At 37.7% G+C, this 18901-nt stretch overlaps 1 long non-coding RNA gene across 1 annotated transcript; it reads right to left on the bottom strand.

The window, feature by feature from the left end:
- Positions 1–9908: 9908 nt before the first annotated feature.
- LOC114138738 (uncharacterized) lies at positions 9909–12682 on the bottom strand. Its single transcript, XR_003594281.1, has 2 exons — positions 12260–12682; positions 9909–10446 (listed from the first exon to the last, which is right to left on the bottom strand). It is a non-coding gene; the product is annotated as an uncharacterized LOC114138738 (long non-coding RNA).
- Positions 12683–18901: the final 6219 nt, after the last annotated feature.

Raw genomic sequence — 18901 nt, 5'->3', positions numbered from 1 at the left:
TGCGTGTGTGTGTGTTCAGTGGCTCCTCATCCATCATCATGTATTCAAAGAGGCAGTGGCTCTGAATGCTGGCTAAGCAGAAGCAGAAGCAAATTAAAAACACTCATTTACACACAGAGTCCATCGTTTACTCCCATACTCACCATTCAATCAAACAGGGAGTCAGTCAGCACTATGACCACCCTACATACACACAAACTCTCTCTCACTTTCTCTCTCGCCCTCTCTCTCTCACACACGCACGCCTGCACACGCACACACATACAGTGAAAACCATCCTGTTTCCAGTCAGTATAACTGGTTTTTGTGGTGATGCCTCCCAGAACAGCAGCACACAGCAGGTCAGGCACAGCTGCCTGTGCTGGCTCCTGCAGTGCAACCGTGAACTTGGTGCTTCACAGTGGAAATAATCTGCATTAACTGATGTCTGCAGCTGCTCAAACAAACACACTCCTACAGACACACATCTCCAGAAAAGCAGAGACACACAGACAACATGCTGCTTTCCGTTTGAAGACCTCTGGAAGGGTTTAATTAGCTGAGTTTAATCTGCAAGAGGTGACGATCTGATCTCATACAGAAATTATCAACTATAAAAGAATTTTTATAGGTCACTGACCCCACCCACAGACACATGAAGGCGTAGCCTGCTCATCTGTAAGTCATTATCATGGTCAGAGGGGGACAAACACTTTGCACCCAGGTGACAAAATTTCCAAACCAGTGTAGAACATTAGCAACTCTGCAGGAAACATTCAGAACCCATTGGGAAGCATTCCAGGCTTTTTTCCCTTTTTTGCCATGCAAAATTGCTACCAAGCCTCTCGTTTTAAGGCTTAGCTCAATACAACCAATTTTTATTCTTCAGTAATACTTCAATTTTATGAACTCTGCAGTCTCCTTCTTGTGCCAAAAACAAAATTGCACACAAAGAGCTGCAGTGTGCAGGTTTAAAATACTGTCAGAGGTATTAATTCATAACTAAGTTCCCAAACTTCTAAAATTACTGTAAAAGATGTAGTTATTATAGACAATATGTACAGAAATCTCACAAACAACTAGAACTTTGGTGAATTCCTAATGATCAGGAAGCCACATTATTCACTGGAAGCTGCGAGCAGGTTCACACATCCAACACCAGCATATCAGCAACCAGAATCCAAAAAGAATAATAAACACTTTATCTTTAAAGGGCTGCAATTATCTATTAGCTGTAAGCTAATACATGGTCTATGAAACTGTTATTTAAATTTGTGTTAGCTACCTTGTCCATCAATCATATTAATGAAATATTGTGAAGTTTCACACCCAAACAGAACGTGGGGAATGAGTGTTCTTTCCTCTCTCAAGACACTGGGGTGTCAGACACTGCAGGAAACCATCAGTGATGTGGAATTGATTCAGACAAACATCAGAGTAAATTAGAGCATCTGCTGCTCATCATGAAGTTTGAGGGAGCTAAGAGATAGAGCTAAAACCCTACAGATATAATAAGGAGGGCAGTAATATTTTCCGTTTATTGGCTGTAGTCTTATTTGTTAACCTGATAGATTTCTTAAGGTCCCATAAAAGCCTTTCCATCAGGTTGAGGTTTGGACTTTGACTGGGTCAAGAAGAAGCTGTAATGTAAATATGGTTACTTTGACTAGTCAAAATGCAAAAAATGGCTGAGCACAATTCTCCCCACCTGAATGCAAGGAGCCAATATCCTCCAAAATAGTCTTCATCTTATGCGAGTCATACCAGACTGCACCACAACTAACTCTGAACTCTTTCATTATTGGACTTCTTTTCAACTTTCACCACCGTCTAGAGAGGCAGCTGAAGGTCCAGCTGTTACCTCGACTACACTTTCATCACGTCACACACATCAGCCATGACTCACTTACTGTTGTATGGATGGCACCACTAAATCACCTGTTTTCACTATCAACACTGGAGCACCACAAAGGGTTGGCACGCAGGAAACGATGTCACTCCCGCTCCATTTATTTCCTATTGAACTTGCACAAAGTGACAATTGCTTGCTTTCCTCCAGCCAAGCAACCAATGACATTTGTTCATGTGCTGTAGCTGAAGTTGCTGTAGTGTCCCATGTGTTGGGTTTTACCCTAGATAGCAATGACTTTCTCACGTTCATCGCTTCCTGTGTGCTCCATGTTTCTCAAATGCTATTTTGCAATAGCATCAAACATTTGACTTTATTGATTTTAATGTTTGCAAAAGTAAAGAAAGATTGTCTATAACCTCAACAACATATTATTGCTGACGACAAAATTAAAGAAAATGTCAACACCTTTAAATATCTGAGACTCAAACTGGACAATAAACTTTCTTTCTAACACCACAACACTCACAACCAGAGAAGTGAGTCCAACAGAGACTGGACCAAACCTACATGTTTCTCTAACACCACCGTCAGTATCATGGACTTGCTATCCACAAGCCATCAAAAATACACAGTGCCCAAATCCACAATTCCACCACAGTTTCTTGTTAACATCAATATCAAATCAGAAACCCAACATATTTTGGCATCCAGATGGTGTGAAAACAACTGGCCACACCTCATTTCGAGCAATAGGGAAGAAAGATTGTTGGTGACTTTGAATATGCCATGGCTGTCATTGATGGGAAAAAGTCTGGTCTGGTATTTGAAACTGTAGATCTACTGGGATTTTCTCATACAGCCATCCCTCATGTTTACAGGGAGTGGGCCAAAAATGGAAAAACCCTGTGAGTGACAGTTGAATAAATGAAAATGAGTTAAGTCTTAGGTCAGAGGAGAATGTGCATAACTCAGCGATTACACATTTGGAAAAACACTATGTGGTCTGCGTCTTGCATCCAAAAGCTGTACATAAACTCTAAATTAAAACCAAGAAGAAAATCCACTTAATTTATTGAGGTCATGCAACCTAGAAATGTCCTTCTCACAGAAAATCATAAAAATATTTTCCGATGTGCATTCTCAAAAAAAAAAAAAAAAAAGGCCAGAGTACAATGTAGTGACTTTAATTGCAGTGCCTTTAATGGCTCTCCATTTTTTTTTGTTTTTTTACTAAGCCCAACTTATTGACCAAATGTCAAAACACAAAATATTTTTTTAAATAGAACATACTGTAAATGTATTGATGACAAAGGATATATTCCATAATTTAACTGAAGACAACAGTCAAAAATTATATGCAATGCTTTGATAATAATAAATAATTTATGAAAAAACTAAGTTATAGCTCCTTCCATAAGTATACTTGCAGAATGCTTGATTATGGCAGTACAACCTAGATTGCAAAGCTTTACCTGAATAACTCTTGGAAAAAAAGTCTTTGGTCAAAGTAATTATGTTTGGCCATAATGCACGGTTTCAGGTTCTAGAGAAAGTAAAACATAGCCTATGTATCAGCCAGGATGCACACCTTGTAACGATTGCTAATATAGTGATGGAGGGCTGTCTGGCTTGCTTTGAGCCAGACAGCCCTTGGTACAGAAAAGCATTTATACATTCCAGAGCAGCAGTCAGATTGCATTTAAAACTTTGGGTGACTTCCATCACTTCCAACTTGCCCAGTTAGAATTCTGATCTTGCTTTTATGATTAGGAACTTGGTAAATTGGACTCCTCGATACAGAGAGAATGAAGGACAGCGTAACATTTTTGAATGAATAAAACTGGATGTGCTTTTAAAACCAGGCTGAAGACCAAGGCAACCAAACCTTTGCAGTTGCTGCTAGTAAACTCCTAATATCAATGCACATCGCATCCGCCAAAACTAGACAGCCTTAACTCTAAGATGATTTTTTTTCTCCTAGCGTTTTGGTCAAAGTTGAGCATGACTCCCAAAAAGTGTCTATGTGTTTATTTTATTTTTGTAGACATTATATATTTTATTTCTTTTCAATTATTTATTATTCAAATGGCACTAATCAGTTGGCTATTTTTCTTCTTCTTTTTGTTGATAGACCAGCCCACTGGTCAGCTTTGGCTGTTCTCAAAGTTTTTATGTATTTTATTTAATTTATTTATTTTAAGTAGGAGCACACCTGTTCATACCACCCTGTGGATGCCAAGCAGCTGGTTCCACTGTGACCTCTGGTGGACACCTGGAGAATACAAAATGAAAACCAACCACACTAACACATGCATGAACCCTGACAAAAGTGCTCTATAATTAAACTTTGTCTTGATGTTTACTTTGAAGAATCATAGAAGTCTTCCTAAAAATGCTTATTCAAAACTGAGAGAAAACATTGGAGGTTGGATAAAGCTAGACTGAGACTGAGGTTAGATTAAGAGTCATTATTATGATGCTGCAGTAAGAAACTGGTAGCTATGAAGCAAAATTTGCTCACAGACAAACTCGATAGTCTTTGTTCCTGCCCTTTAGGACCCTCCAGTCTAGGGTCCATATTCAATCTTCGAACACAAACACTTTGTTTTGAAATAATAAATAATTTCATCACAAATAAACCCATCATTGCAACATTTACATTAATCTACAATTACACATCCTCTTTCATAAGCCTGAGGAGACCTGGGCTCTCCACTTAAATGTCAGTGGTAAACAGTTCAACAAATAACAGTTCCAGAAGGTTTCCGGTTTCACAGTCTGAATACTCATCCCGCTCTGTGACAGAAGCTGACAGCCTGGTCCCTGCCGCCCATGTCCTTGGAGAACCAGTACCTGTTTAGCCTGTAGAGCAGCCCTGTAAACTGACACGAGGAGAAAGGCACCGTTTGACACTGCCTGGCTGACCAAGCGTGACTCTCATCCTGTTCACAGTGCTATGGGAGAGAATAATTGGACAAAGTCTTCATGTAAATTTCACCTGGTCACAGAATTTAAGGTGGGATCTGTGCATTCATGCGGATGACAAGTTGAGCTCCCGGTTTGTCTGGAATAATCTGAAGGAGATAGGCGAAGCAGGAAAAATGGGCAATGGAAATGGGAAGGTGACAGGAATTAAAGACCTGCATGCTCAACCCTAGGTAAACAACAAACAGAAAGCTTTAAAAAGCTCAGGAACAAGTATGTTGAAGCAAGTCTATGTTCAGCTGGCAAAAGTCAGACATGTTCCGATGTCTGCTGTTGGCTGACAGGCAGAACAGAGATAAAAAGATGAAGGGGCTGTTGAATAAGATATGCAGATAACAGAAATGAAAGGGAATAATTAGGCAATCATAAAAAATGGGTGAATGAAGACGATTGTTTTGTTAGCCATGAAAAAACTCAGACAAAGAAAGATGAGAGGAAAATGGGGAATGAAAACGTTTGTGACGATCAGATGGAACCTTGCATGTTCATGTTTCACTCGGTCAGAAGTTTCGGGTGCACAACAGACACAGATTCCTAGGAGTTATATCAGTTAAAAGTTTTGTGCTTGCATTATTCTGAGGAATAATTCATCGAGACACCACACTGCAAAGCATCACTAAACTACAGAACCACAGCTGAGAACTGCAGCAGATGAATGTGACGATAAAAATTTTTTAAATTGGAAACATCCCTCGAGCAAACACTGTCTGCCAAGGGTGGTGCCTTGCAGTAATACACATTTGCCAGAAACTCTGATCAGATGAGATACAGATCTCATCTGATCAGCTTTTACTTCTACAGTGGCGAGCATCTTTATAGTAATTGCTGCAAAAGAAAACGGAAAAAGCTTTTTGACACTGTGAGTAATCAACACGGCTGAAAAGTGATAAATAAAACTGACAAAGTAAAGAAAAGATATGGGCACTGAACTCGAGGAGGAAAAACAGGACTGAATAAAAGAAAGCGCCCGTAAACACACTGCTGTCACTTTAGCTCAGAGAGGAAACAACAGCATTAATCGCCCACCAAATCTTGATTGACTGAAAGAATGACAGATTGATTACCTGTCTATTTTAGGTCATAGTCTCATCTATTATGGAACCTGTCAGGATGATAATACCTTAAAGATTTATTCAGAAATGTGCCACTACGCTTCATCATCTTCTTCTAACCACACTCATTACCAGGACATTTTTCATTTAAAAAAAAAGACTAGATCTGCAATTTTAGGTTTCTTTCCTGCATGTTTGAAGGTAATGACATGAAGTTTATCACAGGACAAAAGAGGAGTAGAAGCTCTGAGCTCGAAAATGTATCTACTCATTAGCAACCCACTACAAAATAGGGTGCATACAAATCTTTGGTTAATTGTAACATTTCAGCCAATCCCAGATTGTTGGTTAAGGCATAAAAATTGTGACTTTCAGTTAAACTAAAGACAAAATGTGAAATTTACCACATAGCTATCCTACAAATGCCTCAGGATAATATCCATAAGGATGGACAATAGTCAGTGCTGTGGAGAGGATAAAAAGCTACGGAATTGGCTGTAAAAACATAGAAAACAGCAAAATGTGATTTAAATTGGAAACAAACCACCATGCATTAAACAGATATGATAAAAAAAGCAACAGCCAAGAACAGACTAAGGAGATAATGGCCCACTGATCCATAAATAATTTTTCAGCAGCCAAAAAAAACCCACTAAAGCCAAATAGAAATTTATTTTTTAGCTTTTTTTGGAGATTATTGTAGCTGTCAGTGCTTATAGTCACATGAATACATAGCCATAAACATATAAACCTGCTGCACACCACAAACTTCAACATTGTGCAAATGTACAGGATAAACAAAATAAGAGTTGCTTTAATAATGTACTCAACCTGTTACAGAAACAAGTGAGTAATAAAATTTAAAGCTAAGATAAAGCTAAGTTGCTCACGGGTAGCTACAACCATAGGAGACATGTTTTTATTCAGTAATTTTTCATTAATATAGGGAAGTGTCAAGCATAATAAACAACAACTGGCTTCGCTATTACATATCACCTTAGAAGAGAATGGATTGGATTCATTTTTGCTGAAATTTTGTCGGTTGCACATCCATGACATAGATATCTTGTTCCACCATATCCCAAACATGTTCTGCTGGATTGAGAAGCTGTGACTGTACAATAAACCTGTTTGAGAGGATTCGTGACATGGGGTATTATCCAGCTGGAAGTAGCCATCAGAAGATGGGCACACTGTGGCCCAAAAGGGATGGACATGGTCAGCAACCTTACCTTAGCTTTCCAGATAAGCTGTGAAATTTGAATGACCCCTCACCATTACACCAATACCACCAGCCAGAAATGCTGGCATAGGAGGTGATGGTTTACTTTTTTGATGGTTTCTCAAATCAAGATTCAGTCCTGGCAACTACTTTTGGCTGTCCATGTTTAAGCCTGTTTAAATTGTAGCCTTTAATTCCTGTTCTTATCTGCCCTGAATTGTGGTCTTTTGCTGCTGTCGCCCATCTGCATCAGGGTTCGACATGTTGTGAATTCAACGATGGTATGTAGCTAGGTGTTATTTAAGCTTGCTGTTCTATTTCATCTCAAACCAATCAGTCCATTTTCCCTGACCTCTGGCCTTAACAAGACATTTTCTGTAACAGAAAAATCATTGAATATTTTGTGCAATTTTTATGCACAACCATTTCTGTAAAACTCAAAGATGGTTGTGTTTAAAAATCCCCATACATCCTCAGTGTCTGACATCCCTTTCCTCAATCTGATATTTGGTTTTAACTTGAAGTCTAAGTCCAAGTGGGGTGGAAGCATAGATTAGGAAAATTACCTCATACTCCCAGTTATGTGAACATGTAGATGTGTTTTCATTTCAAAGACCCAGGAAATCTTGTCAAACTGTATGTCTCATCCATCTAAAATGTTATTGAAGAAAATTAAGTTTGTCCTTGAAAAGGTTGTTGTGCAAAGTAATAATATGAGCAGGGTGTCAATAGGGTGCTCAATAAAAATTTTCTCAGTATAGGATAAAAGATTAAGTATTCTCAAATTAAAAGTTGCATTTATCTAATTTTTCAATGCTTGATTATACTGCTGCAATAAGAGATAAATGTATTGATTATTTTTTGCACATATTTAATCAATGCATTACATCAGGAGAAACTGACTTCTACTTTCCAAATAAAAAAGGTGGAAATTATGTATTTTTTACCCCTTTACTGTATTAAAACTGTATTTTCCCATAAGTGCACTCAGGTTCAGTAGTAAAATAGGCTAATTACCAGACATTACCATGTAAAAATGTGAACAAAGCAGCAAAGGCAAAATTTAGTATCTTAAAATAGGCATATAATGTATAGTATCTAACCAACAAAATTATCACCAATTTGTATTTGTTTCAATGGATATTCAGAGACAGCTGTGCTTTGATCTGTTCTATGCAGAACTAAACTAAAAAGAGATAACATTCGTAAAATGATCCAGCAAAGATATTCTGACTATCAGCTTGAAAATCAGTCTTTTCAGACTGAGAGCATCTCAAAGTAGTGAATCCGGGAAAGTTTTTTTTTGTTTTTTTTCTCTGCCTGCATGGCTGATGAAGACTCAGTCGCCTCCAGCTCATTTTTCACACCTCATTTAAATGTGGAGGCAGAGGCCATTGTAAAACAGCCGGGAGTTGTAATGACTCCTGCTATTTACTTGAAACGTACACACATATAAAGCAGAAAACTGTAGATTATGTGTGTCAAGAAAGATGAAAGGTAAACAAAGCGTGCACCTTGTAAAGCAAGATATAACTGATGCAGATAAATGAACTCTCCTGCCAGTAGGTGGAGTTTTATTTCTGTAGTATATTTGTGTTCTTCTTAGAACTATCACCTATTGCTCTTTGTTCCTGGCACCTTTTTTTTCTTCTTAAAAGCGAATATTACTTTAAGCATCAGTCTTCTATTCATCTTTTGACGAGACTATGGAATATGCTGGTTATTGTGGTCTTAATTGTGCTCCATTTTTCAAAGGGATGAGAACAAAATGTGCAGTGCATTACTGTTTTTCTCATGTTGCGTTCAATTTTAAAATTCCTTTTTTTAGTATGGACTAAAGAAAGTAACTGTGAGTCTGTAAAGTGAAAGAAAAGAAATCTGAGTTTTTTATTTCATATACACATGTAGCCCAATTATACCGGTCTGAAGTAGGTAAGGGCCCCTGAGTTCATTAAACCCATTAAATTACAAATAATAACACTCTCGTGTTTAACCCTTTGTTAAGTTTCACTTTAGAGTAATAATACACCAGTACTTTCCTATTCTTTTCACCCAATAATATAGCTTTGAGCAAGAACAATATTCTCCAAATACTATTCTACAAGAAATCAAACACACACCTGTATGAGATTTTGAACATATATTGAACATAATAATAAATTCACAGAGATGGTAAATGTTTCAGTCGTTTGGTTTCTCAAAACCTATGTTAATTAATGTGGGCCCACACTTCAATGTTCACCTAAGCCGGCAATAATAAACTAAAACATAATCCCAAAAACAAAACCCTGTTGCAGGCCTGATGTGATGACAAAGCGTGAAATTTGGTACCTTACTCAAAAGGAAAATCTTGAACCTTCTTGGAATTTCACCTGTCATTAGTCCCAGTTGGCAAGATGTCGTCAGCTCCTTCACCAGTCTCTCAGTCCACAGGATTCAGGAAACAGCAGGAAAATCCAAAGCAGACACAAAACTCTCAGTGTAAGCTCATCTTCCTGCACTAAGCTCAACTCTGGAACGCTCACACGACAGAAACTTTAGTTAAGTCTTCTGTTAGCTGAGTTAGCTCACAGTATACTCAATGTCCATTCACTGTGCTAATGAATGCTAATGCGTTAGCGAGCATTACATATGACTTTCCACCAACTGTACAGTGAATTCCGGTCTGAAATTATCACAGTAGCTGCAAACAGGCGTGTAGAGTCGATATCTATTAACAGACTGTCGAGTTGAAAGCCTAAATATCTGCTAAAACACTCGTTTATAAATAACTCCGCCACGTTTTTTCAGCGCGGTTCACCTATTTCTTTTTCATTTCTTTTTTCTTACTTCCGGTCTCTCCTCGACCCTCAGCCAACCACGGCCCAGTGAAGTTGCTTTGTTCTACCCCACTTCCTCTTACAAACTTAAGCCCTTCAAAATAAAATATTGTGAAGATTACTTTCCTATAAAACGGTTTTAAATACATTTCTTTTTGTTAACACTTATTTATAACAATTTTAACATATTTAAGCAAACATGCTTAACACATTCTAACTTATTATTCCTTCCATGAACTTAACTCAATACAAAATGCCCTTATTTTGGATTGGGTTACAGACATACACCTATATAAATTTCAGTGCAGCCACTTGGATTCAGCAGTCATATAATTGGTAAACAGAGTCCATCTGTGTGAAATTTAATTGCTATGAGGCAATACCCCAAGCTCCTACTGAGCACTGTCCAATCCATCATGTGATAATTGAAAGATAATGTCACAATTGCAAAACTAACCAACAAGATTTTCTTTATAAGTCAAGAAGAGATGCAAGAATCTTCACCTCAGGTTTGAGAATAAGTTGAGCAGAAACAGCCTGTTGGAACAAACAAAACAAATGAGCAGGACTCAGTCAGGAGTCGTTCACTTTGCCTGGAGCATTTGAAACATTTGAAAAAGAGAGGAATGAGAATTCCCAGTAACAAGCAACACAAAAAGCAGTTACAAGTCAAGTGGAGCCACAGACCACTGCAGTCCTGAAAGTAATCTGACAGGAAGAAGAATCTGTTACAATGACTCCAGACTTCCTGTGGAGAATATTAAGCCAGTGAAAATTGAACTGTTCTGAAAAAAAACAACAAAAAACCCCACTTCTGTCAGCAAGAAAAAATGAATTAGTTGATGAAGGTTATCACTCAAAACAGGTTTGTCTTATAGTGCTTTGACTGAGTTAATTAAATTAGAAATGAATGGAATCTAATTAAATGTGAGCATAACTCAGACTGAATTTGGATTCAAGTAGATAGGAAGTTAGAAAATAATTCTTATTTACCCATAGCTGATTTGCTGTAAATTTATGCAGTATAAATAAACTGAACTGGATCCTTACCTCTAAACTTCCCCTCATTATGGCAAAATGCAAACAGTGTGTGGGTGATAATAAGTCTCTGTCAGCAGAGAAGAACTAAACTTCAAATTTCAAGAAGCAGCTCTTTGCCAAGTTCTTTCCTGCAACTCCTGTTAGTGGCAAAACAACAACAGCTATCACACCGGCTGAAGTTCATTGGCTCTTATGAAGTGAGGAAAATGCAGCAGAATCAGCATATTTTACAAATTAATTATATATATATAGATATATATATCTATATATATATAGATATATATAGATATATAGATATATACATTTATTCAAATGACCAAGTAAGCAAATATTTAAATGTATTTTCTAAATCCTATTCAGATGTTAAAACCAATGGCTCATTTTACTCTCATATCTGAAAATTCTATAACCCAAGCACACTTATTTAACCCAAGTGTCACTTTGTTTTTTTACTTTTTGTTACTTTTCAGTTAATTTTTCTACGTCTTATTTCTGGTTGCTTTTGTTTTGCGTCACTTTCCTAATCAGCCGTCCTCAGATCTCATCCCACAGTGATCACTAGTCTTCTCAGTTCGTTGTTATATCCTCCTGCTTTACTCCCAGTTCCAGGCTATTCCTTTCAGCTCCTTGATTCTCGCTCTCAATCGTTTATTTTTATGGGCCTCTCACTACCTTGCACGCTACTCCATACATTTTTCTACCAATTATTTTTTTTTTAAATACACCCTTATTTTACATCAGTCTGTCTCCCTATTGTCTGCTTTTTATTCAAGTTATTCACACAATGCTTCAAATAAATTTAAGCCTGATATTCTTGTTAAATACCCTTGGGAAAAGTTGCTGCTCATTTGGACCTTGAACTGATTCAGACACATTTTATGTTGCGGTAAAGCTACTGGCTGAAAGCTAAAACTGGGGCCAACATCATTTTCCTTCCATGTGTAGTCCTAGAACTAATCTGTGTTGTACAACTTGTTAATATCATCTATTGTTAAAAAACGGATTGTAAAGTTATTTTGGTGACAATACAGTTAAGTCCTTGTAATTTCTGCTTCTCTTTTCAAATGAGCAGCTAGAAAATCATTTATGTGTTGCTTGTCTGCTTGTTAAAAAAAATCCTCCTGGAGGACATTATTTTTATGTTATTACAATATGAGGGATTATAATTGTCATCCCACAATTACCTTCCTTCCTCCAGAGGCTTTGTCACTGTGAAAGATTGGCCTCTAATATTAACCCAAATGCATTTAATCAACTGGTGCAGGTTCCTCATGACATATAATAACACTTGCAATTAAAAATGTATTACCTCTTTGACTGTCAGGCCGGACAGAGCTGCCAGATCACGGTCAGCGCTGATGGTGAGATTACCATTCAGCACTGTCCTCTCCTTACAGGGTTTTTGTGAAACATGCATAGAGACAGAGACAGAAACTACAGTCAATAATCTCTAAGGCGCAAAAATCTGAAAACCAGGAGAGTTGGTAGGATTACCAAAAGTATTTATTTTTGCTAATTATCAGAACAACAACATAAATCATTTCTTTATGGGGGTTTTCTGTACTGTATATTTTCAAATGTTTTTGTATCTTTGCACAAGCTTCTTACACTAAAGAAGCTGGAGTTTTACCACTGACAAAACAGGTGTAACCGAGTCAAGTGTGTAGGTCACCTTGTTCTTGTAAGCCTTTTTAGCTCTGCAAACACGTTTTCAATTGGATTGAGATCAGGGTTTTTTAATGGCTTTTCTGTAATGGAAATTGTATCCTATGCTTTCATACAAAAAGAATAGTTTTCTCATAAGATTGGACAACCCTCCTACCCTTTCACTTACAAGGGTAACTCTGTCTTTATTGACAAGTCTGCTCATATCACTTAGTCAAAAGACTAAGCAGTTCTATAACAGCAGTGACAGACCAGAATCTCCACTGATTCTATAAAATACAGTCAGAAGGATTTATGTTTTTTTTCTTGCTGTATTAGAATTGAACAAGTTTGTTACTTCTGTTCATCCAAACTCTTGTCACAGCTACAGTGTTCATGTGACATGGTATTCTCTTGCTCCTAATCTTTCCACTTTAACTGCCATAAAGATTATTGAGGAACTGCTAGGTCTTGCTGATTAGATTCTAAGAAGGTCAATTTAGTCTTTTTATTACCAAATTCTAGAGGTAGTCTTGGACAAACAAAAGATATACATAGGATTTTTTCAAATTTGAGTGATAAATAAAGACCACGCTGTGTGTGACCAACCATTGCCTCTGTTATGTTTCTGACTAACCAAGGGAGGTAGTCAGTTCTGCATCCGCTGTCTGATGTAAGGACAAGCCAGCTTTGCCATTGAAGGAGTGATATAGTGATGATGTATGACTTGAGACGAGCAAGGAGCAGGATTTAAAAGTACAAACAAATTCAGAAATCATTTTTAATGAGAAGAGTAAGAAGGTGAGATTAATTAATTTAATTTCAAGTATTTACTAGGCAAACAACAGGTTCATTACACTGAGTTCATGCCCCATTACTGTTTTGAACAGAATGGTGGAAGTGGAAGGGATTGGAGGTAAGGGGGAGGTGATATAGACACATAGTGTTACTTTTGTTAATATTGTTTGCACCTTGCTGTCTGATTGGATTTTTTTATTCATCTCAGTTCCCTCTGTGGTCAAGCTGTTCTGTTAACCATGGCAATAAGATAAGCATAATTGGATATTTGACTTCCTGCAGTTTGAGAGTGCATGAACATACAGCATATTGATTTCAACTGTCCTCATAATGAAAATTATTTAGCTTCAGTGCGGAAACACTGACTATCATTGGCGCACCGGCATTATAATTATCGTGTGTGTTAGACGCCCTTCCTGGCTCCAATATTCTCCCCCGCTGAACAAAAGGCTCGCTCCGAATCGTACCATAGGTCTCTGCTGGGTTTGAGATGTGATGACTGAGACCTGCTGCTGGGATTTCTATTGGATCATGGTCATCAGCTTCCAGCTACCAGGTGAGAGGACCCTGAAGAGAAGAAGGTGAGAGATGGGGCTATTTTTTGTGACTCTTTATATCAACCATGCTGAGAAAAATGACACGCAGGAGCCGATCTTGTCAGTTTATATTTCACATAGTACTGATGAAACCCTTTCCACTTCACGAGTCAACTGTATCTTTATTAAAAAAGTAAATATACAATAATTTAGTCTTTAAAAGACTAAAGGAAAGCCCTTACTGCAAAAACACAAAATCTTTCCAAATATTTTTGGTCTTTTTTCTAGTACAAAATATAAGAGCTTGTTTTAAGTCAACAAATCCTTACTATTGATGAAAATTACTAGGCCATTGGGCAAGTTGTTTCACTTATAAATGTGTCGTCATAAATTAAATAATTTGACACTGGAACTAGCACCATTTTTATCAATAATAAGGAATTACTGACTTAAAACAAGCTGCTCTATCTTGTTGAAAAGTTTCTTGTAAGTTAGTTTTGTCTTATTTTGTATTTCAACTGTGCTAAGGGCTAGAAACTAGGCCAAAAGACTTTGTGTTTTTGGAGTATTTTTAATGCATTTTTGGTCAATGGCACAAACATAAAATATACAACATAGCAGGTATTTCAACCTTGGATTTTAAATGAGTTTCATCACATGAACCACTCTGTTACTAGTGGCACATTCACTATAACAACCAGGTAGATGGAGCAACTTACCCCAAGTTTTGTTTGTTTGTTTGTTTGTTTGTCTGGACCTTTGGTATAGATAGATCTAAGAAGAAGACCAACGAGAGGGTTCATCTCAGCACTGTGGTCAATGCATCGAATGATTCTTAACATCATGGCAAGTCACAATTCTTGATCTTCTAAAGAGAAAAACAAGTTAGAAGACTAAGAATCAAGGCAAATACAATGTGTTGGGTATCTCGGTGGAAAACACGTCTTCACCAATGATTGAACAAAATCTCTAATGAGGGCAGCTGGCAGGCATTAGGGATTGTAAATCAGTTTATTCTGAAGTATTGATGCAAACAGCAAAAGTCATAGGACACATCTTTATTATAGCTATAGAGTGTGAACGCAGAGTGACTGAAAAGTCTTGCATTTACATTTTACTAGTTCTAAAACTCTCATATAACAGATTAAATATACTTTATTTTTAGTCCAATTAATAAGAAACACATGTACAAGATTATTCTTGATAGATATTCACTATATCAACCTCCCCCACTATGCCTGGTTAGCTGTTGTTTTTAATCCTTCCTCTGCCTTGCCTCAGTCTTTGGTGTTCCTGCATTAACAAGCTTGTGTTAGTGAGTCCTCTCAAGCAGCATCTGATTACATGTGGCAGCCCATAGTTTTGCATTTTATATTTTCTCTAACTGTTTTCCGCCAAGCAGAAACAGCAGACCACAATGAACAGAAGCAGGCGCCCATATCCTAATCAGTTGTGATTGTCTGGTAATTAATGGGATTTGTTAATTGTCCTCCCAAGGGATGTTCCCAATGAATTCTCACTGAACGCTTAGCTGACCCTCCTCCTGGAGTTACTTGGACTTCATCCCCCCTCAAACGTGGTGATTTTTTATTTTTTGTCGCCATTGTTTTTGTCTCCACAGAAATAAACCGGCTGTCGACAATCAGCACCTTTTAAATGTTTAATATGGCAGGACCAAGGCAACTAATTCCCACAGTGCTACCCTCTGCCAGGCCACCACAGTGAATATGCTGGAGTCATAATTACAGTGGCAACTCCTTGCAAGCTTTCCAATCAGGTTTGTTTTTTCTTCAAACAAGGAGTACTCTCTTGGTTTTTGTCGGGGAGAAGTCGGAGCACTGCTGCACAGAAACAGACACGTTATTAGCCTGTTTGCTAACACCACAATGTCAGCAGCTGCAGGTGTTAACAGAGTCAAACATTCATATGGTGTTCACAGGGGAGGCATCAGGAGCATCGGGATGTTTATCTGGGAGCAAAGGATGCTCTGCAAATGTTGGCAAATGTACACAGTGAGCTCCCTTGTCATTTTTTATTATTGCACAAGCGTCACAAGTTTGACATCACTAAGTACCAAAAGCACACACAGTTTGTTCCAGTCCTTTCTTGCCCCCTCTGCCTCAATGATTTGAAAAATATTGAATTTTATTAGTGCATATAAAAGGTGCAAAATGTAAATATAACAAGACTATTAGTTTGATGATCATATGTCACATTTATTTTGAAAGTTAGCAGTATCTACTTTTCATCAATGGTCCATGTCATTGAGTAATTCTCATAGTCAAGACACCAAACCTAGTGGTTGTTGTGTCTCAACATGTTTCTTTGTGAAGCTGTTTTCAGGGGACTCCTGTCACAATTACATTTTTTTATTTAGGGTATTTTTGTTACAAGTATATTTGGGATTCACAGAACAGCAAACATTTTATTGTGTTTAAAGAAAAGAAAATGGAATACCTGTTACTGGCAGTCTGCCGAAGGAGTATTCGGCTCCTCGACCAATGACTGATGCTCCCACATGCCAGGCAGACATACAATGGACAGATGAATGGATGTAATACTTACAAAACTAATATTAAATATTAAACATATTTTTCAATTTGACATAAGCATGACGTAAGAATTGTTGCTACATTCTGCCTTTTCCTCCACTGGTCTCGTAAATCTCTTTCCTGTTGACAGGAGGATGTGATGTTCAGAATTCAAAAATTTTAAAAGGTCCAACAGGAAGAAGACGAGGAGAGACTAGTCAGGTTGATGGGAAGATGGCGAAGGAAAAATACAGGACAGTCTGGAAAGTAAACTTGTTGGACTTGTTCCCCTTTGAGCAGGACCACAAGAGTTTAAATCCCCTTAACCTGCAATGGAACGCCTGTGTGCCGCTTTTCCATTGTATTTTTCGGGGGTGACGGTTAAGAGGTTAATGGAATATAAAAACAAAGCACACACACAGAGTTTTGCTTTAATCTCTATCTACACTGTGGGGATTGTGTGTTCAGGGCAAAATGCTGGGTTAGTGTTTTGCAATACAAAGCATTTTATGTGTAAAAAAAGCCAGGTCAAAGTCTGGATCCGAATCCCACAGAAAATTTAGTAGGGTTTGAAAACTGATGTTCACAAATACTGTCTATTCAATTTGACAGAACACTGGCAAAGAAAACTGAATAAAAGTTTTAGTTAGTAGTTGTTAGGTACTGTAATTAACATTGAAATTTGTTGCAACTTTGTCATGTTGAAATCGCATGCATCTGCCTGCTAACTGATTAGTGACTAAACAAACCCCTGATCTCAGCAACAAGAGAAAATTGGGGCCTGTATAATCACTTCACATGGTGGACGAACGCTAATCTGTGCATTATTCTTGTTTACAAGAGTGTGCATCCTGTAATCTGCATCCCATTTTCTGAGATTTTATGTGAATGTTAAAACACTGTCATCCCCTCATTCAGAATTGTAACAAAAGACGCAAGAATATTGGCTGCAAAGCCGCGCGTTTGCGCTGACAAACCTGACATGACAGTAAAATGAGCCTTTTCCCAAACCTCGTCAGCCCTGCAGAGATTTGAATAAAACAAAACAGCGGCCTTGAAACAAACAGGATAATTATGGCCTCGAGTCTGTCTTCCTGCTTCTTTTATTTCACAAACGCCAAGCTGAAGAGAGTCGCCTCTTGTTGAGGAGCGGCGCCTCTCAAGAGTGTTCGCCAGCAGACGTTAGGACTATGACAGATGAATAGAAATATTCTCTCCGCTGCACTTATAAAAAAGTGAGACAATCGAAGATTTGGGAGTTATGTAAGGGGTAAAAGAGAGGAGGACGATGAGGATTAGATGTACAAAATCTACATTTTAATGAGGATTGTTTCTCTGTATTCTACAGTTCTGTTTCAGACAATCTGAAAGCACCGCACTGTGTAGAGACACAATGCTTCATCACTACATTTATGCAAGAATTTGCAATTTGTTAAAACCGTATGAACTTTACTGCGAAAATTGTCAAGTTCTTCTGTTGGTGTTCAGTAGGAGGGTTAGTTCTAAGAAGAGTGGGCAACCATAGCTCAGAGACCTTGGCTTGCTGACTCTCTTGTCACATCTATGTTTCCCTCTCTCATATTATCTCACTCACATAATATAACCATGGAGCAGGTTTTACAACCTTTAGTCAGAGTAGACCAAGTCAGAAGAATTTGATGTTTATAGTATATAACCATCATCTAAGTACAAATTAGTAACATTTTCATGAGTCTCCCACTTGTACCGGAGTCACAACTGCCTGATTTTCACTCTAAAATATGTTTTGGTAATTCTATTAATGTCATTCTCAAACCCTTCGGAAACTTCTTCCTTGCAAAATACACCGAAGTAAAACATTTTGATACCACCCAACAGTGGCTATAAAATGGGGATATGAATTGCGAAATAAGTAAATTAACCCAGGAACAACTTTCTGTTTCTATCTTGCAAAAAACATTTAGTAAATTATTGTGGTTGCTGGAGACTTTAGATCAAGGAGCCACCCTTTCCATTAAAATATGATTCTATTCTCATTCCTATAAATATTTTGTTTTGTTTTGTTATTAAAAAGCACTGTGTTTCACTGTCCATGTTAAGCTGAACATTCATGTATATGTTGGTAACTATTCTGGCTGAGAGTGAAATGAGTTTAGAAAGGGATCAATTTTGAACAGGCGCTTAGGGCAGCCTTGGGTCCTAAGTTTCTGTGTTGAAGAACGTAAGCTCAGTAGAACATAGCCATAGTGTGATGCACATCTGATTTATGAATGTTGTTTGTTTTTTCAGAAAAAAGGAAAGTAAAGAAAATTTACAACCACCGCATGTCGCGACATCACTTTTGTTCGAGTGTGCAACATTATTTTCTCTATATAAGGTCTTCCTATGCCAGATATGTCCAACATTTGCCTTCTGCATTTGAATCTTCAAGTCCTGTACTCCAAAATGTCGTTGTGGACAGAT

The sequence above is a fragment of the Xiphophorus couchianus genome, chromosome 23, assembly GCF_001444195.1.
Source record: "Xiphophorus couchianus chromosome 23, X_couchianus-1.0, whole genome shotgun sequence".
Taxonomy (NCBI): Eukaryota; Metazoa; Chordata; class Actinopteri; order Cyprinodontiformes; family Poeciliidae; genus Xiphophorus; species Xiphophorus couchianus.
Note: the sequence above shows the minus strand (reverse complement) of the source record. Positions and strands in the feature narration are given on the sequence as shown.